Source organism: Ovis canadensis, chromosome 11, assembly GCF_042477335.2.
Source record: "Ovis canadensis isolate MfBH-ARS-UI-01 breed Bighorn chromosome 11, ARS-UI_OviCan_v2, whole genome shotgun sequence".
NCBI classification, from domain to species: Eukaryota; Metazoa; Chordata; class Mammalia; order Artiodactyla; family Bovidae; genus Ovis; species Ovis canadensis.
Window position 1 is genome coordinate 39,495,086 of NC_091255.1, and position 21,310 is coordinate 39,516,395.

Below are 21,310 nucleotides of genomic sequence, written 5' to 3' on the forward strand. Positions count from 1 at the left end.
TACTTTCCAATCTTATGAATATAGTTATGTTCAAATAGTACATACTGAAACAATAAATGGCAACTATTATCTAAACCACATTAGCGTTATCAGCTGTGCTTTACAGCAGTGGTGCGACAGAGGCCAACACTCATTTGTTTTATTTTTTTAAATGGGCAGGCTCCCTTCGAACAACAACAAAAAAAACCCAGCAATTGCATTTGAAAAGAGATATGATGTTATTTATGGCAATTATGTCACTGCTTATCTAGAAAGGACAGGTTTAATTAAAACTGAGCATTGGTGCCTGAACCCAAAAACTATCCTCAAATTTGACAAATGTCTGTATTGTCGAGACACTTCCAAAAATTGAATGGAATTAGCAGAAAGTGTTCTCTGCTGTATTTATTTCTGTTTCCTACACAAAGATAGCCTGCACCCAAGGGGTAAAAAGCAAAACACGTTTCCCCAGCTCCCTGTTTTTTCACCTCTCCATGTGTGCATGCTAAGTCGTGTCCGGCTCTTTGTGACCCCACAGACTACAGCCCACCAGGCTCCTCTGTCCATGGAATTCTCCAGGCAAGATTACTGGAGTGGGTTACCCTTTCCTTCTCCAGGGGATCTGCCCAACCCAGGGACTGAACTCGCCTCTCTCGCATTTCCTGCATTGGCAGGCGAATTCTTTACCATGGTGCCACTAGGGAAGCCCCGTATAGAGATAAGTCAGAATCAGAAAAGAGCCATGGCGTGGATATAACTAGAGAGAAGGAAGAAAGACACATGCCAAACAAAAGCCAGATGGAGAGTATACATCAGAAGAATTACTTTGCAAACAACAGTACAAACAAACATTTATCTTCAGAGTCAAAGAATTTTTGATGGCATCTGTGAAACTCAGAACTCAAAGAAGAGATACAGAATCAAAGGAGATGTGATGAGGCAACAGAAAGAAATAATGTGAGCTGAAAGAGTGCCAGGGAAAACGTGGATGAGAAAAAAAAAATCACTCCAGAAACCTTTTTGAAAAATCAGTTCAAAAACCCAGAATCTTCAGAAATAAAAATAAATATTGCTGAGTAAGAGAGATATGAAAGACAGGCTTAGGAAAAGGAAATGAACAAAATATGTGAAGAGTGATGGAGAAAATGAGACATGGGGGATAAACAAGCACATGATGGGTGAATCCCCAAAAGGAAACTAAACAAATGAAGTAGATTTAGAATATTCAGATATGCAAGAGAGGAACATTCTATAAAACAAAGGTCATTACATGTCTTATGATGGAAAGGGGGCCCCGTGTTCAAGAAGAATTGGTGTGGGATAATCAGCCGAAACACGCCTATTAACTTTGTTGTGCCTTTTTCGTTACAGTTTCCTATAACATCCAGATCCTCATCCATACAGCTCTCCAACCCTCTCTGAAAATAAATAAGCAAATAAAACACACATTTTTAAGAAGCTACCTATTGGTGTGGAAAAAAAAAATACCAGGGTTCAAAATCTCTACAGCAACGTATTTCTACAACTTCTCAGATATAAGAAAGGACTGTTCTTTGTGTTGCATGATGCATTTGAGCCTCGCTTACACCCAGTAGTTTGTACCTCTTACTCCACACCGCTATATTATGCCCTGCTTGGCAACCACTAGTTTGTTCTCTAAGTCTGTGAGTCTGCTGCTTTTTTGTTATAGTCCCTAGTTCGTTGTGTATTTTAGAGTCCATATATAAGCAGTGTCATGTAGTATTTGTCTTTCTCTGTCTGACTTATTTCACTAAGCACAATACCTTCCAAGTCCATCCCTGTTGTTGCAAGTGGTAAAATTTCATTCTTTGTATGGTTGAGTAATACTCCGTTGTGTATGTATACCACAGCTTCTTTATCCATTATATGGACCTTACTTTGCTTTCGCATCTTGGCAATTGTAAGTAGTGCTGCTATGGACGTGGGGGGTACTTGTATCTTTTCAAATTAGTGCCTTGGTTTTTTTAGATTTATACCTGGGAATGGAATTCCTGGGTCATATGGTTGCTATATTTTTAGTTTTTTGAGACACCTCCATACTGTATTCCACAGTGGCTACCCCAGTGTGCATTCCCACCAATAGTGTATGAGGGCTCCCTTTTCTCCACATCCTTACCAGTATGTGTTCTTTTTGATGATGGCAGGTATGAGATGACATCTCATTGTGGCTTTGATTGGTGTTTCTGTTTGGGTTTTCTTGTATGCACCTGTTGGTGTTTCTTAGTTACTATTTTTTTTTTAATTCTAAGTATGGTATATATAAGGAAAAAAGAAAAACCCAGAGGATTTAGCACTGTGTTTTTCCTTGGATCTTCAGGTCCCAGCCAGTTTACCTTCTCTCATCTTTGAGAGCCCTTCTTCTGATTTTTTTGTATAAAATCTCCAGGTCTTATCATTGTATTTGGCAGAGGGAATAGGAAAATGTACATCTATTCCATCTTCCTCAAAGTAGATGTCCAGGCTTTAATAGTTTACAAGTGTAAAATGTAAAAGTGTTTGACATCACAGAATAGTCAAGTAGAGAAAAACCATTTTCAGAAATCAATAAGACTTCTTAAACAAATGTTGAATAATTACTTAACTAACTGGTAAAAGCAGAATTAGGTGTCTTGAGATATAATATTCCCAAATGAAATCCAGATAGATTAATTATGTAGTTAACTAATTAATTATAAACCAAGTCATATATAGAGAGAATAAAAGCACATTATAATCAGGATATGAATAAATGTGTAACATTTATACACAAATGATGGCTGTCTTTAAAATATAAGTGATTCTTATAAATCACTAAGAGAAACACAAATACTGAAAGTAAAGAATAATTAAAGTACCAAAGAGATGATTTGTGTAAAGGATACAAGTAGCTACCAAATATGAAAAAATACTCTTCTCAAACCAAGAAGGGGGTAATATCCAGAATATACAAACAGCTTGTACAGCTCCATGTCAGGAAAATCAGCAATCCAATCAAAAAATGGGCAGAAGACTTGAATAGACACTTTTCCAAAGAGGACTTAGGACTTCCCTGTTGACTCAGTAGTAAAGAATCTACCTGCCACTGCAGGAGAAGTGAGTTCAATCCCTGGATTGGAAAGATCCCTTGGTGAAGGGAATGACAACCCACTCCGATATTCTTGTCTAGGAAATCCCAAGGACAGAGGAGCCTGGTGAGCTACAGTCCATGGTATCACAAAAGAGTTGGGCATGACTTAGCAACTAAACATCAATAACAAAGAAGACATACAGATTAAAAGATACTCAACCTTGCTAATTATTCAGTTCAGTTCAGTTGCTCAGTCATGTCCCACTCTTTGTGACCCCATGGACTGCAGCACGCCAGGCTTCCCTGTCTATCACCAACTCCTGGAGCTTACTCAAACTCATGTCCATTGAGTTGGTGATGTCATCCAACCATCTCATCCTCTGTCATCCCCTTCTCCTCCTGCCTTCAATCTTGCCCAGCATCAGGGTCTTTTCAAGTGAGTCAGATCTTCACATCAGGTGGCCAAAGTATTGGAGTTTCAGCTTCAGCATCAGTCCTTCCAATGAATATTCAGGACTGATTTCCTTGAGGATTGACTGGTTGGATCTCCTTGCTGTCCAAGGGACTCTCAAGAGTCTTCTCCAACCACAATTCAAAAGCATCAATTCTTCAGCACTCAGCTTTCTTTACAGTCCAGCTGTCTCATCCATACATGACTACTGGAAAAACTATAGCTTTGACTAGGCAAACCTTTGTCTGCAAAATAATGTCTCTGCTTTTTAATATACTGTCTACGTTGGTCATAGCTTTTCTTCCAAGGAGCAAGCATCTTTTAATTTCATGGCTGCAGTCACCATCTGCAGTGATTTTGGAGCCCAAGAAAATAAAGTCTCTCACTGTTTCCTTTCTTTCCCCATCTATTTGACATGAAATGATGGGACCAGATGCCATGATCTTAGTTTTCTGAATGTTGAGTTTTAAGCCAACTTTTTCACTCTTGTCTTTCACTTTCATCAAGTGGCTCTTTAGTTCTTTGCTGTCTCCCATAAGGGTGGTGTCATCTGCATATCTGAGGTTATTGATATTTCTCCCAGTGATCTTGATTCCAGCTTGTGCTTCTTCCAGTCCAGCATTTCTCATGACGTACTCTGCATATAAGTTAAATAAACAGGGTGACAATATACAGCCTTGATGTACTCCTTTCCTGATTTGGAACCAGTCTGTTGTTCCATGTCCAGTTCTAACTGTTGCTTCCTGACCTGCATACAGGTTTCTCAGAAGGCAGGTCAGGTGGTCTGGTACTCCCATATCTTTAAGAATTTTCCACAGTTTGTTGTGACCCACACAGTTAAAGGCTTTGGTGTAGTCAATAAAGCAAAAGTACATATTTTTCTGGAACTCTCTTGCTTTCTCAATGATCCAGCAGATGTTGGCAATTTAATCTATGTTCCTTCTGCCTTTTCTAAATCCAGCTTGAACATCTGGAAGTTCATGGTTCACATACTATTGAAGCCTGGCTTGGAGAATTTTGAGCATTACTTTGCTAGCATGTGAGATGAGTGCAATTGTGTTTGAACATTCTTTGGCATTGCCTTTCTTTGGGATTAGAATGAAAACTGGCCTTTTCCAGTCCTGTGGCCACTGCTGAGTTTTCCAATTTTGCTGGCATATTGAGTGCAGCACTTTCACAGCATCATCTTTTAGGATTCAATAGCTCAACTGGAATTCCATCACTTCCACTAGCTTAGTTAAGGCCCACTTGACTTTGCATTCCAGGATGTCTGGCTCTAGGTGAATGATCACACCATCGTGGTTATCTGGGTCATGAAGATCTTTTTTGTATAGTTCTGTATATTCTTGCCACCTCTTCTTAATATCTTCTGCTTCTGTTAAGTCTAATTATTTCAGTAATTATTAGAAAAATGCAAATCAAAACAACAGTGAGATATCACCTCACACTACTCAGAATGGTGATCATCAAGAAGTCTACAAATAACAAATGTTAGCAAGGATGTGGAACAAAGGGAGCCCTCATAATTAGTCCTTTAAATAAGACGAAAGTGACAAACCTTTAGATGAGTGCTCTATGCTAGGTACTAACTTCCAAATACAGGCATGGTAGGATCCAGCTTAATACACTTTTTTGCAGAAACATTGACAGTAAGTATCAAAAGTAACAAAGGTCATTCCTTTTGACCGAATGATTCCACTATGGGGACCCAAAGAAAAGATTAACATAAAGATGAGTGAATAAGAGTGCTTATAATATAAATATTAATAATGGTAGGATGTAGTGAAAAACTAGAGAATCCAATGACAAAATTTTGGTTAAAGAAATACTGGTATATTCACAGAATAGAATACATTGGGGCTATTAAAAGCCATGTTATATAAGAATACTTGATGCCATGGGAGAACGTTCATAATTCATCATGAAATAAAAACCAAAAAGTCAGTTACAAAGTAGTTTAGACACTAATGCTATTTTAATAGATTAAAAATGTTCAGAGAAATGCCATATTGAGAAAATGTATAAAAATCAGCATTTTGAAATTAGGTACTGCAACTATGATTTTTAGTCACCAGCTCTTTATATATTTTCCTATTTTCAAAATATATTTTTAATACCATCCTTTTGTACTTAAAACAATCAATATATGTTAGCGATCTCTAGTTCTTTGAGATGCTTAGTGATGTCATCTGAGACACCAGCCTTTCTTAACTTTTGATACTGCTTTCCATAGCTTTTTAATTTTGATTTTTATGTATGTTTCTTCATCACTACAAGATGGCTGTCGTACCTCCGGGCATCACACTAACACTCCTGGTAGAGAGAAAGAGGAAGAGAGCCCACCTTCTGCCTCTTGACCTCCTCCTCATCAGGACTGTTTCCCAGTAACCCCCTCAACAGACTTGTTTCCATCCCACATGCCAACAAAGGATGTCGAGGAAAAAGTGTTCAATTTTCCAGACTGCAGAGTGGATGATGGCAAGAACGAAGAGGCTGGTAATGGATGCCAAGTGAGCCAACTGCAGTTATTCTACACAGTATTTTGTGTAGAAAATTGAAAGCATGTTTTGCAGAGTGCACTGGTCGAATGCAGTGACAACCAAATGTAAGAACTGTGTTTTGCAAGCCTTGGAAAGAGCATTTGTGACGTCGGACCATTAAAGGGAGTGAGGAGATGTACTTACAAATTGTCCAGATTCTGATCCCTCTGTGGAGTGGGGTGGGGGGTGTGGTGCGGCACTGTATATTGCACGTCTTTTTACTAAGAAAAGATGAGAAGGTTGATGTCAAGCACATACGTCTGCACCATAAACTCTTCCACGGCCACTTTGTTGTAAGCGGCAGGGAAGAGAGCTTTCAAGCTGTGTTTGGTTACATGAAACCTGAGTCAGCCATCCAGCGACTGCAAAAAAAAAAAAGTCATCGAAAAGCAGGATTGGTCATACGGCTGAAGGCAGCCAGCTGTCAGACAAAGAGGAAAGTCTGGAGGTCAGGAGATCTGAGGGATCCATCACCCTCTGTTGCTGTACAGCTGAGGTCCCTTGGACACATCATTTACTCTGACCAACTTCAGCCTCTGAATCTGTAAGATCAGAGGGTGGATGGAAAAGACTCCTTTAGCGCTTTGAGCACGAATGACTGTTGGTTTTCAGTCGCTAAGTCATGTCCAACTCTTTGTGATCCCATGGACTGTAGTACACCAGGCTCTTCTCTTTGCCACTATCTCCTGGAATTTGCTCAAATTTATGTCCACTGAGCTGGTGATGATATCATATTCTGCCACCTCATATTCTGCTGCCCTCTTCTGCTTTTGCCATCAATCTTTCCCAGCATCGGGGTCTTTTCCAATGCATTAGCTCTTTGTATCAGGTGGCCAAAGTATTGGAGTTTCAGCTTCAGCATCAGTCCTCCCATTGAGTATTCAGGGTTGATTTCCCTTAGGATTGACTGATTTGATCTCCTTGCAGTCCTAGGGACTCTCAAGAGTCTTCTCCAGCACCACAGTTCAAAAGCATCAATTCTTCAGCTCTCAGCCTTCTTTATGGTCCAACTCTCACATCTGTACATGACAGAAACAGTAAAGACCTAATTGAAGCAGAAAAGATTAAGAAGGGGTGGCAAGAATACACAGAACTGTACAAGATAGGAAATGACTAGATCCTATTCTAATTGATATCCTCTGAAAATGAATAACTACAAAGGTACTGAATCACATAAAGCTTCTCATTGTGAGCAGACAGGAGGAAACACAGAGAGGTCTGGAGAAAGAAATATGAGGAGTCATTGGCTCTGCTACATCGTACAATCCACAGGGGAAACAGAGCAGGTATAAAGCCTCGGAACTCAATAAAACTCTACCGATGTTATTTTTGTGCCATTGAAGAAATGGCTTAGTAGTGCAATCTGTGGAAACCACACTCTAACTCAAGACTTGGAGTCCCTGCAGATTTCATTTCACAAACTAGAAAAAACAAAAAACAAACCAAAAAAAAAACCACTCCAAAAGTGAAACAAGTGATGATCAGGAAGTTATTACTGGTAGTTACTAAAATCCTTCAGTCTTGAAATCAGAGGCCATACAAGGAACCCAACATTGTCCCCATGGGAACATATCAACCTTCAGTTTTGAATAAATGTGGTGGCCATCAGTATAGGCTGTGATAGAGTTGGAATTCTTCCTCCACTGCTTAGAACTGCGTGACATTCAGAATGTTACTTAACCTCTCTGTGCCTCTGGTTCTCACCTGTACAATGGGGAACAATAATGGCACCCCCACCCACTGGGGAAAATTGAAAAATTTTAGTCTAATGCCTGGTCTCTAGATAGTTATTATCAGGTAGATTTTAATTCTTCAAAGCAATGAATTTGCAACTAAGCTTATAAACGGTTATGTAGTTAGTAACTACTTGTGATGGGCTACTCAATTAGGGGAATAGAGTTTCTTCTCTGCAGAAAGGTATGGAAATGGCAGAAGTAGGCCATAAAGTAGTTTACCATAAAGTTTGAGGAAGCTTTTAATAAAATTCATCCCAGAGCACATGTGCAGTTTTGTAAACAGTAGGTACCTAAAGTCCTAAAAGTGTTAGTCGTTCAATCATGTCTGACTCTTTGCGACCCCATGGACTGTAGCCTGCCAGGCTCCTCTGTCCATGGGATTTTCCGGGCAAAAATATTGGAGTGGATTGCCATGCCCTTCTCCAAGGGATCTTCCTGACCAAGGGACTGAACCTGGGACTCCTGCATTGCAGGCAGACTTTTTACCATCTGAAGCACTGGGAAAGCCTTAAAATCCTGAGCTGCTCCCAAAAGCAGATATCTCTACCTCTGGGGAGAAGGCAGAGAACAAGAGAGAGATTTGCTCTGGAAAGAGCAGAAATAGAAATGTCCTTTTGGATTTGGCTTAGACGCTATCTTTTGGCAGACGCTGACAATTTAACTGGAAATGGCCATAGAAACAAAATTGGAAGAGTTTCCAGCTCTCATCTATTCCTGTTTTCCTTGTTGGAATCCTCTCCTGGGTGCTTAACAGGTGGTCTACTGCCAGACCCCAAATATGAGGTGTTAAAATAGACTTTCAAATCAGTGGGGGAAAGGCGGGGTTGTTCATTAAACAGTATTGAGACAGCTGGCGAACCATTTGGAAAAACAAAGTTAGAACCCTATCTCAAACCAAAATAAACCCCAAGTGGGTTAAATATTTAGAAATAAAGAGACATGAAAATATCAGAAGAAAATACAGGTGAATAGCAACAGAACAATATTATGGGAAAAGGCCTTATGACTATAATACTTAGCAGAAGTTGTCACGGGAAACATGATTGTTGAGTGCATAATATATTTGTAATATCCCTTTCTAAAAAAATACAGGCAAAATAAGGACAACTGTAACTGAGGAAGAAATAACTTCAAGATATCATCAATATAGAATCTCTCAGTACAGAATAAATCTTTTATAAATGAATTAGGAAGAGATGACCTGTCTCCTTCTCCTCCTACCTGAAAATGAGCACTCAGTCGCTTCAGTCGTGTCCGACTCTGGGACTCAGGGGACTGCAGCTCACTAGGCTCCTCTGTCCTTGGGATTCTCCGGGCAAGAATACTGGAGTGGGTTGTCATGCACTTTTCCAGGGGATCTTCCTGACCCAGAGATCAAACCTGGGTCTCCTGCATTGCAGGCAGATTATTTGCCATCTGAGCCACCAGGGAAGCCCAACAGCTCTAAAAAGAAGAAAGCCTTATGGCTAATAGACATGAAGATAACTCAGCCGCACATGTAATCAGCTGCTTTTCTTCTGTCAAGTTGTCTAAGCTTCAGGACAACAGCACTCTGTGTTGTTGATGAAAGCATCACTTGATGACATGCAAGTGTACGCATGGATGCTGGCAGGGTAAATAAAAACTGTTTGGAGACCTGGTGGGCCAATTAGATCTTTTTTTTTTTTTTTAGAGAAAGTCTTTGGCAACTTTTAATATTTATCCTTAGAAAATGATCACAGACACACCTGGAAATTTAGATCAAGGATGTGCATTGCAGCAGAGTTGTGAATTGTAGTGTAAAAAGTTAAGGAGCTATCTGTCATCTAAGGTTGGCTAAAAATTAAGATTTAGTTTTCACAGTGGAATATTCTGAAACTGGTTTTTTTGTTTGTTTGTTTTAGTGATGATAAAGGATGATAGCCCAGTTTAAAAATTATAAAACAGAAGTATAGTATGTCATATATATATATGTCAAAATTCTTTATCTTGCTATTTTTAGCACATTAACACACATAGTGGAAGGATATGGATGAATGATCAAATTGATGAATTCCATGAGGGTATGGAATCTAAGAAGTAATGATACAAATGAACTTACTTACAAAACAGAAAGAGACTCACAGACTTAAGAGAACAAAGTTATGATTGCCGTGGGGGAACGATGTCGGGAAGGGATAGTTTGGGGTGGACATGTACACACTGCTGCTGTATTTTAAGTGGACAACCAACAGAGACCTACTGTAGAGCACAGGGAACACTGCTCGTTATGTGGCAGCTTGGACGGGAGGGGAGTTTGGGGAAGAATGCATACATGTTTATGTATGGCTGAGTCCCTTCGTGGTTCACTGAATCTATCACAATATTGTTTGTTAATCAGCTATACCCCAATATAAAATAAAAAGTTTAAAGTGAAAAAAAACCCTCTCCCCACAAGACTCATGCTCCTCAGGATTGTCATAATCATGAAAAACAAGAAGGTGTCACAGACCAGGGGTGCCTGGGAGACACGACAACTACACAGCTACTACACTACACGCTGGGCTTGTTCCTGGAACTGGAAGAGGACATCAGTGGAAAACGGATGAAACCCAGAGCTTGGAGTTCAGTTAAGTGTAATATATCAGCATCAGGTTCTTGATTTTGACAAATGTACTGCAGTCATGGGATCCCTGGTGGCTCAGATGGCAAAGAATCTGCCCAAACATTAAAAAAAATATTTTTTAAATCTGCCTGCAATACAGGAGACCAGGGTTCAATGCTGGATCGGGAAGATCCCCTGGAGGAGAAAATGGCAACCCACTCCAGTATTCTTGCCTGGGAAATCCCATGGACAGAGGAACCTGGCAGGCTACAGTTCATGGACAAGAATGAGAGACTGAACACACATCAATATTGTATAATAAAGAATGATCACATTTATAAATAAAGTGATATTATAGAAATTTATTTGTGAACATGGAATAATGTGAAAAAAATAACAAATAATACAGCATAATTCTATTGAAATGGTTTTTACATTGGCGGTTTGTTTTTGCTTAACTCTTATTTTCTAATTACAAAAATATGCATTATGTATAGGATACACAATAAAGTTTAAAACATTCCTGAAGGTGATCGTGGGGCAGGTGCAGTTCTCAAGCCTCTGGTCTCATGAGTTGGGATCCGGGGTTTTCTGGCCATGCACCTGCTCCTTGTAACTTTCAGGCCACAGAAAGTTTGTCTCCTCTGGTGATATATTTAAGTAAATATTCCATTATTCTAACTATGACCTAACATATCTTACCTTTGCTTAAGGCAGTCCATTCAAGACAGAAGGGTAGGGACCTCCCTGGCAGTCTAGTGGTCGGGATTCTGTGCTTCCATAGCCGGGGACCTGGGTTCCATCCATGGTCATGTGGCCAAAACAAAAACAAGATGGAAGGGTAAACTGTGAGTCGTGATGTAAGTAAAAAGAAAAAGAAAAAGCAGGAAACATTATTTCCTTCTGGGTTGATTATTTATATGATTTTTCAGAGAAGATGACAACCAGCTGAATGAGAGAGAAAAAAACAAGATCACTATGCTCAAACACTGTTATTGAAAAACTGAAGACAAAAAAACATAAATAACCATTTAGCCTACTTCATGTTGATCACAAAATCACAGCCCTGCCATATTTGGAATAAATAGCCTAACACTTGAATGCAAATGTGACTGATCATTTATTATAATATTTTGGACATGGATCCATATCCTGCAATCTTTTTAGATGCTTGCCTTACCCAGAAATGAATTAGCTGGAGGGTTTCCAAGCTGTCATTTGGACTTAAAAGAATGTAAATACCCCATGACAACTGAGTTCCCAGTAGCTTTCAAGTTCGTGGAAATCAGGCAACAGTAGATGAAAGTGTGTTCAGAAGCCCAGAGACCCATCTGCCCGCCTCCTGCCCCCATGGGCCTCCCACTCGCCTGGGCTGTGCTTCAAAATTAATTTCTGTGCATCTCTGAGACTTTATGGTTTTCAAGGGCCTTTCTCAGGAACACAGTGGCTCATGTATGCCTGGGGTTACAGACAAGCCACTCCTATACGAGGCAGCCCTGGTGCCAGTAGACAGGTCAAGAAATGGAAAGAAATGAATAGATTTGAGACACATTTAGAGACTAGACTCAGTGATTTTTTTGACCACATGGTGTGCAGAACTTCCCCCACCAGGGATCAAACCTGGGCCCCCTGCTTTAGAAGCACAAAGTCTTCACCACTGGACCACCAGGGAAGTCCTAGACTCTGGTTTTTGAAAATTGCTTGGATGCTACCGATGAGAGAAAGGATAAAGGGTAAAGATGTTTTCGGTATTGGGCAATTGGGTGAGTGGGTGGGTACACCTGCCAACCACATATGAAACCAAGAAGGAAGAACTGGATTGGAGAGGATGATGGAGTCTGCTTTGGCTTCGAGTTTGACAAACCAAAGGAAGGTTGTCCATGTGGAACTTTTCAGTAAGGAATTGGTTGTGTGAAGATGTAGAACTTTCACACGCGTCGTGATTGAAAAGTCACTATTTTAAACAACAGGGGTTGGTAGGAAGAGAAGGCATCTTGTGTAAAATAAGGAAAGAGCATAAGAGATGTCTTTAAAAGGGATAACCAACGAGGTCCTACTGTATAGGACAGGGAACGCTGCTCAATGTTGTGTGGCAGCCTAGATGGAGGGCAAGGGCTGAGAATGGATACATGTTTACGTACAGCTGAGGCACTTCACTGTTCACCTGAAAACTCACAACACTGATAATCGGCTATAATCCAATATAAAATAAAAAGTTTTTTTTTTTTAAAGAGAAAGGGAGAGCAGCCTAATAGAAAAATAAGCATAATTTTTATCATCCAGACTCCTAAGCTCATTACAGGAATGAGGGGGCAAAACAAGGTAAGTAGTGTCACAGTTTCCTTCCCCTCTGCTGACCACCCCCTGGTTCCAAGCCAGTCAGTGTCTCACACCCATCTCCTGGAGGCTTGGGATGCTGAGTCCACCGGAGGACCTGGACTTCCCTTCAGTTCAGTCGCTCAGTTGAGTCCGGCTCTTTGTGACCCAATGGACTGCAGCACGCCAGGCTTCCCTGTCCATCACCAACTCCCGGAGCTTTCTCAAACTCATGTCCATCAAGTTGGTGATGCCATCCAATCATCTCATCCTCTGTCATCCCCTTCTCCTCTCGCCTTTAGTCTTTCCCAGCATCAGGGTCTTTTCCAATGAGTCAGTTCTTCGCATAAGGTGGCCAAAGTATTGGAGTTTCAGCTTCAGCATCAGTCCTTCTGATGAATATTCAGGATTTCCCTACTCACCGGCAATTGCTAGGTACCTACAGTGTCTGTTCTATATCGTGCTAAGCTTCTGTTGGTCCATAGAAACCATCATATGGTTCCCCCTTCTCAGAACAGTCAAGACGCTTGGTCTGTTGCAGGGACCCCTAGAAGTGTAATTCTCCTGACAGCGTGGAAGAACAAGACTGTCTTTGTTGAAAGCGTGGCTGAATTTGCTTCAGGAACACATGTAGATCTGGAAAAGATGGAAACAAGGACACTCACTGTCCCTTCCCCTTTATTGTTGCACATAATCAAGGCCCAACCATAAACTCTCCGAGGGTGGTACTCTGCATTTGGCACCATCTGAGCTGAAGCTCAAATAGTGCCAGTCGTCACACACTTCTTAGATATCTTATTCACTAATAAGCCTCAATGCCTTTGTATGCTTACTAGGAAGGCATACATGCTCCGTTGCTAAGTCATGTCCAACTCTTTTGTGGCCACGTGTGTTGTAGCCCACCAGACTCCTCTGTCCTTGGGATTTCCCAGGCAAGAGTACTGGAGTGGGTTGCCATTTCCTCCTCCAGGGACCTTACCAACTCAGGGATTGAGCCTGAGTCTTCTGTATCCCCTGCATTGGCAGGCAGCGTCTTTACCACTGAGCCACCTGGGAAGCCTTACTTGTTAGGGAAGATGGAGTTAATAGTTAGGCTTTGCATCAGGACAGGCAAAGATAGAAGAGGTTGGACGGCAACCACAGCAGGCTGCTTGGTTTTGACACACCAAGGAATGAGGTTTTGAGGAACCTCTTGGGGACCACTTGAAAGTAACTGATGAACAAAGCAGAGGAGGCGTTGTTCTTGCTTGAGCTCCAAGGATTAGAATTTGAGCACAGGTTGTTGTTGTTCAGTTGCCTAGTCATGTCCGACTCTTTGAGACCCCATGGGCTGCAGCACGGCAGGACTCCCTGTCTCTCACCAGCTCCCAAAGTTGTCCATTGCATCAGTGATGCCATCTAGCCATCTCATTCTCTGACACCCTCTTCTCCTTCTGCCCTCAATCTTGTCCAGCTTCAAAACCCCTATAACCAACCCCGGGCTGGTGAGGCCCAGAAACATTTGGACAACATGAGATAAGTAAACACATATTCAAATCCTTCTGGGAACCTGGGATAAGATCATCTTGCTTTTGGGAAAAGAATACTTGTAACATGAAATAATCCTTGATGTTGATATTTGACTTAAGATGACAATTTGATCAGCTTAGTAACTCCATCAAGAGCAAAAAATTCATATGCAGGAGATTATAGGAAAGCAGGAAGATTTAGTCTTTTGGCAGAAAGGATGGGAACCAGTCAGCCATGGCTGAGAAGTCAACAATCCCTAAGCAAGTTGTAAAATCCAGTCTGAAAGCATGAGGAAATCTAGGGACTATAGCACGCCAGGCATCCACTGTTCTCCACTGCTGCTGCTGCTGCTGCTGCTAAGTCACGTCAGTCGTGTCCGACTCTGTGCGACCCCAGAGACGGCAGCCCTCCAGGCTCCCCCGTCCCTGGGATTCTCCAGGCAAGAACACTGGAGTGGGTTGCCATTGCCTTCTCCAGCATAGCACGCCAGGCATCCACTGTTCTCCACTACCTCCCCTAATTTGCTCAAATTCATATCCATTGAGTCAGTGCTGATATCTAAGTCGTACACAGTTTAGCAGTTGAACAGCAGGAAGTCTTTGGTTATAGAGCTATAAGAGATCTAACGAATTTATACCAAGTCAAGAGGGAGAAAAAAAATTCATAAACTGAAATTAATTCTAGGAAGCATATCTCTATAGATGGGTGTGCTAACTCCCAGTGTACAGCTGCTTTGTTTTCTCATGCTATAACAGAGATAAGCAGCCTGAAAAACAGCCAGATGGTTTTATTGACTGCATGGAGCTTCTGCATCTAGTTCCTACAAATCAGTTATGAGAAGGACAAAGCTGACCATGAAAGGCGCATTCTTAGCGGACAAATTCTTCTTCTGCAAATCATCAAGCCAGAATGTTTGTGCTTCTCAACTATAATGTGCCTACAAATCATCTGGGGGGTATGGTTAAAATGCAGATTCTGATTCAGGAGGTCTGAAGTGGGGCCTGAAATTTTACATTTCCAGATGATGCTGTTGGTTCATGTCACACACTAGCTAGTTGACTTTTCCTATAACCTCTCATAGATAGAGCGAAATCTCATTACCCTTTCCACTTAGAACCGTAAGGTGAAAATCAACAGCTACAGGGCAACAATTTCCCTTGTATTAAGCATGGATTTAATTCTAGGCTGCCTTCACAAGATGGATGAACCTTACCAATTATTACCAGTTTAAAATAAAACGAGATTGGTGTCAACTGTTTGTCACCCCTGTTTTACATGGCTTTTTACTACCATAACAGGTAACACGGTTGTAAATGGTTGTAACACGATTGTAAAACCTGTTGTGAGCAGCTGAATTTACTCAGATGTCCACAACTGCTAGCAAATTGTCATGTTCAGCATTGAATTTCAGACCTGAAATTTCAAAACTTTGTGCCCTAGTAACTTGCAAAGTCAGGTTTATATATGGTTCCCCTGCTTTTTCTCTGTTAAATCACCAAATAAGAAGTTAGACTTAAGACTGAACTTGAATGAAAATCATTTGTGCACTCTTTTTTTCTATCTTCAAAAAATCAGATTTCTTACATCTTATATACTATCAGTTTCGTATGTGAAATACTTTTAAATTTTGGTTAGATTTGAAGTTCATTGGAATCTAGTGTTTTCATGATCATATAAGAATGATTCAGTTACTTGCTGTTTCTTATTTCATCAGACTTCTAATCGTGCCATGATACTGTTTTTAAGAATACCCAGGAGTTTCTACTGCCTTAGAGGGAAAACTCAAAGTCTTCACATTAAAGACTCCTTATCACACACCAACTTACTTTTTTAGTCTCATGTCTTTATGATCTAGAAGCACCAGCTTACCCACTGGTGGCCAAGTGCCTCATTTGCTTTCTTCCTACTGTCCATTCATTTACCCTCAATACCATCTCATTGGTGATCCTTTCCAGACATGAGAGCCCTAGGCAGAATGAATCACCTTCATTTACTCCCAGAATCCTCTGCTCCCATCGTTGGCCCAGCAGAGATCTCACAGGTCCTCAAAAGTCATGGGTGTGACTGTCTTATTGCGTAGACAGTGTTGAGAATGAGAACAGGGACTATGCTTATTTCTCTTTCTAACTCTGGCATCTGAAGTAGAGCTTGGCATATATGCTTAAGAAATCTTTGGGAAAAAAAACGTTTTTAATGAGTGAATTTTCAATGGCACCTAGAGATGAGAGGACTGAGCGTTCCTCTATGTGGTGTATCCGTCTTCTGTCTGTTTTAAATGTATAAGCTTATTTACTGGTTGTGAAATGAAGAGCACTGTGGTCTTTTAAAACTAAATCTTTCTACTTTAGAATGATTGGTTAAGCACATGTTTTGTTCTGGTTTTTTTCTAGGTTGCTTTTTAAAATTTAATTAAATTATATATATACTTTTATTGAAATATAGTTGATTCACAGTGTTGAGTTAGTTTCAGCTGTAAAGTGATTCAGTTATACACACAAACACACGAATATATATTATGTTGTGTTCTCAGTCACCTCAGTGGTGACCAACGCTTTGTGACCCCAAGGACTGTAGCCTGCCAGGCTCCTCTGTCCATGGGATTCTCCAGACAAGAAAAGTAGCCATTCTCTTCTCCAGGGGATCTTCCTGAACTGGAAAAAGCAAATTCTTTATCATCTGAGCCACTAGGGAATACTCACACACACACACACACACACACACACACACACACACACGCATTCTTTTCTTACATTCTTTTCCATTATCGCTTATTAGAAGATATTGAGTATAGTCCCCTGTGCTATACAGTAGATCCTTATTAGGCAAGAACACTGGAGTGGGTTGCCATTTCCTTCTCCAATGCATGAAAGTGAAAAGTGAAAGTGAAGTCGCCCAGTCATGTCCGACTCTTCGTGACCCCATGGACTGCAGCCTACCAGGCTCCTCCGACCCTGGGATTTTCCAGGCAAGAGTACTGGGATGGGGTGCCATTGCTTTCTCCGATATATAATAGTATGTACATTGTAATCCCGAACTCCTAACTTATCCATCCCCCTCTTCTCCTTTGGTAACCATGTTTGTTTCCTATGTCTGTGACTTTATTTCTGTTTTGTAAATAAGTTGATCGATATCATTTTCTTTAGATTTCACATATAAGCAATACCATATGATACTGGTCTTTGTCTGGCTTACTTCACTGAGTTTGATGATTTCTAGGTCCATCCACATTGCCGCAGATGGCATTATTTTCTTCGTTCTATGGCTGAGTAATATCCCATCGTGTATATGTCCCTCTCCCTGTCCAAATATCATAGAACCGCCATTCTCCCCTAAAGAAAAATTAGCAAAAAAACAAGCATATACAGAAGGACATTAACTGCATGAAGGGGAAAAAAACATTTCTGAGGGCTTTCTATTAGATGTAGTGCCGACGTACTGAGGTGGCGTTGACCCTCATTATTGGTGATCCCATCTTTACGAATTTGCCTTGGAGCTAAAGTTTATTTGCACCCCCCTCCCCAAATCAAGACTCAGGTTCTCTTATACTCATTGGAGGATGTGAGCAGATGTGAGGAGATGTCACCTGACAGGCATGTTCGCGTGAGGTCAGCGGGGCAAAGTCCACCCTGTCCTCCTCTGTCAGCTCATTCTGTCAACAGTGCCACATGTTTGGCATTTGTGTGCCTTTTGCTTGTGGCTTCATTGCTTAAAATGGTCCCCAAGCATATGCTGAAGTGCTGTCTGGTGTCCCTAAGCACAGGAAAGCTGTGATGTGCGTTACAGGAAGAAGTAAGGTAAATTTCCTTCAGGATGAGTTAGGCTCTGTTGGCCACAAGTTCAATGTTAATGAGCCCATGATATATATTCGATAATGCATCTTTAAACAGACACACACGTAAAAGAAGGGAATATACTAATTGTTTGACAAAAAGTTAGCAGCCACAGGCTTTCAGGGACCTAACCCTGTACATTTCCAAGAGCCACGGTTCAGTATTTGCTATTTTGGCATTCACTAGACTTTAAAAAACATCAGTACCACGAATGACAAGAGTCAGCTGTCAATGCAGATTAACTGATATGTGTCTGAAATTTGCCTCAAGATCATCCCGAAGACCAGAAGTAGTAATATAAATGAAACAGGTTATCTCTGAGGAACTCACTGAAGATGTCTGATGGGTGTAAGAGGGTTCATTACACTATTCTCTCAGCTTTTGTATATATTTGAAGTTGCCCATAACCAAAAGGTTTTATCCTTTAAAAAAGAGAGAGAGAGAATAGCAGAAACCCAGGGGTGGCTTTTTCTTCAGGCATTAAAAAAATCATTTCGTGTATTCTATAAAGAAATATAATTATTTAGAAGTAGGATGAATTAAATTTCACATTCAGTATAAATGATCCAGGGCCACGTAAAGTTAATATATACAAATCTGCAAAAGCAAAAGACAGTGAACGAGTGTGGGCTTTATAAATCGTAAGTTAATATAGAAACTTCCATGAGGTTTTAGAAAGTGAAAAGAGAAAGGCAGGCGACATCTAAATAAAAGACCACCTTCTGCCATTTCATTGTATGAAAACTCAGTTCCTAACCTGCACTCTTGTTTATCCTGTTAATAAACCTACTTCAGGCTCCTGGGAGGGCTTTGGCCCCCTGCCCCAGCTTAGTCTCTGAAAGTTCAGAGCAGGTCAAGGGCAGGGACTGACACCCCACTGTCTCCACCAGTGTCTAGCACAATGCCTCCGCTTGCGCTCTAGCCCCTCGACGCTAATTCAAATCACTTGTGCCAAGCTAAAGCCTCTGTATCATTCCCTCCTCCCTCACCTCCTAACTGTGTTCTCCAAATGCATCCTGATGGTCTTTGAGCTCCAGGGACATTTCCCAGGATGGGGAAGGGCAGGGGAAACTAAGGGACCCCACAGCGTAGAACCACACCACTTTTTTTTTTTAATGGAAGTATAGTTGATTTACCTTGTTGTGTTAATTTCTGCTATACAGCAAAGTGATTCAGTTAAACAGAATATTCTTTTCCATTAATGGTTTATCAGAGGATATTGAAGATGGTTCCCTGTGCTGTAGAGCAGGGCCTTGTTGTTTATCTTTTCTCTATATTCTAGTTTCCATCTGCTAACCTCAAAATTTCTCTTCTCCCCTATCCCAACCCCTTCTCCCTTGACAACCACCAGCCTGTTCTCTAAGTCCTGATTCTCTTTCTGTTTCATAGATAAGTTCGTCTGCATCCTCTTTTAGATTCCACATATAAGTGATGTCATATGATGTTTGTCTTTCTTTTTCTGACTTACTTCCCGTAGCATGGTGATCTCTAATCCTTGGTTTTTGTTTTGTTTTGGTTTGCTACACCACATGGCATGTGGGATCGTAGTCCCCCCATCAGGGATAGAACCCACACCCCAAAGCATGTAGTCTTAACCACTGGACAGTCAGGAAAGTCCCAGTGTGATGATCCCTAGTGGCATTCGTGTTGCTGCTAATGGAATTGTTTTATTCTTTTCTATGGCTGAGTAACATTCCATTGTGTATATGGACCACATTTTCTTTATCCATTCATCTTTGATGGACATTTAGGTTGCTTCCCTGTCTCGGCTATTTTGAATGGTGCTGCTATGAACATAGGGGTGCATGTATGTTTTTTAACACAGTTTTGTCCAGATTTATGCCCAGGAGCAGGATTCCTGGATCACATGGTAGTTCTATTTCCAGTTTTCTGAAGAACCTCTATACTGTTCCCCGTAGTGGCTGTGCAAACTTACATTACCACCGACAGTGTAGGGGAGAACTGCAGCACTTTTATCTGCTTTATAATTTGGATTTTGCACAAGATTTTGCAAGGGGAAAAAATAATATTCTGCTTCTTAGGGAAAAAAAAAAAAACAACACCAAGCTTCTGAGTCCCGTCGTGTACTAAGGGCACCTGAGGGCTTGAAGCTGGCTCAGTTCAGGTGAAAGACACACTTCCTTGGAATGTTTCATTCTGTTTTCTTAGAGAAACCAGGCTCTTTTGCAGTCCAGGTTGGCATCAGGACCTTTGAGATGCTTATCTCAATGAGTTTTTGGCCCAGAGCTGTGTGTTCCAGGCTGAGAAATATTTGGAGAATCTGAGAGGATTTTGATTCACTATCCTCATTTCTGCTTCTTGAGAGCCTTTTGTTTGCTCATCCTTGCACTAATTTATCGTTGTTGTTCAGTCTCTATGTAGTGTCTGATTCACTGTGACCCCATAGACTACAGCACACCAGGCCTCCCTGTCCTTCACTATCTCCCGGAGTTTGCTCAAACTCATGTCCATTGAGTCGGTGACACCAGTACGTCAATATCAGTACTTCTGAAAATATAAGACTCTAGTAAGGCTTCCAGAAAAGGAAACAGACAGTTAAATAATACCTAATTTATGTTATATATAGAATTTAGGAGCCCCACGAATGCTGGAGTGAGTAGCCATTCCCCTTTCCAGGGGGTCTTCCTGACCTGGGGATTGAACCCAGGTCTCCTGCATTGCAGACAGATTCTTTACCATCTGAGCCACCAGGGAAGCCCTAATATTTATACTATAGAATATATAATTTATTATTCATTAATTTTATTAAGTGCATTAAAACATATGAAGTCAGGTAGTAAAAAGGTAAAAATCGAAAGCAATGCTCTCCAATAGAAGTTTTTTTTATTTCTACTAGCCATATTTAAAAAGTAAGAGAAAAGTTGTGGAATTAGTTTTGATAATTCATTTTAGAAGACCAAATATATCCAAAATATGGCCAACATGTCAAGATATTTTACATGATTGTTTTCTCGTATGAAATCATTAAGCCATTAAAAAAGTTCTTTGAAACCCAAGTATATTTGACACTTTCAGCATAATTCAGTGTGGATGCTAAATGTTCAACGGTTAAAGTGAAATTGATAGTTCTACCAAATAATAAAGTTGTTTAACAGGGAAATAATTTATACACCATCAGTTTTAAAATTTAAGTTAAAGACAATTAAAAATTCAGTGGCACTAGAAGCTGAAGCTGCAATACTTTGGCCACCTGCTGAAAAGAGCCAACTCACTGGAAAAGACCCTGATGCCAGGAAAGACTGAAGGCAGGAGGAGAAGGGGACGACAGAGGATGAGATGGTTGGATGGTACCACCGAC

The 21,310-nt window shown here is 40.7% G+C and overlaps 1 long non-coding RNA gene across 1 annotated transcript; it reads left to right on the forward strand.

Annotated features, from left to right (window-relative positions):
- The first annotated feature begins 10,174 nt into the window (after window positions 1-10,174).
- On the forward strand, window positions 10,175-11,219 carry LOC138414680 (uncharacterized). Its single transcript, XR_011246946.1, has 2 exons — window positions 10,175-10,360; window positions 10,497-11,219. It is a non-coding gene; the product is annotated as an uncharacterized lncRNA (long non-coding RNA).
- The last annotated feature ends 10,091 nt before the right edge of the window (window positions 11,220-21,310 follow it).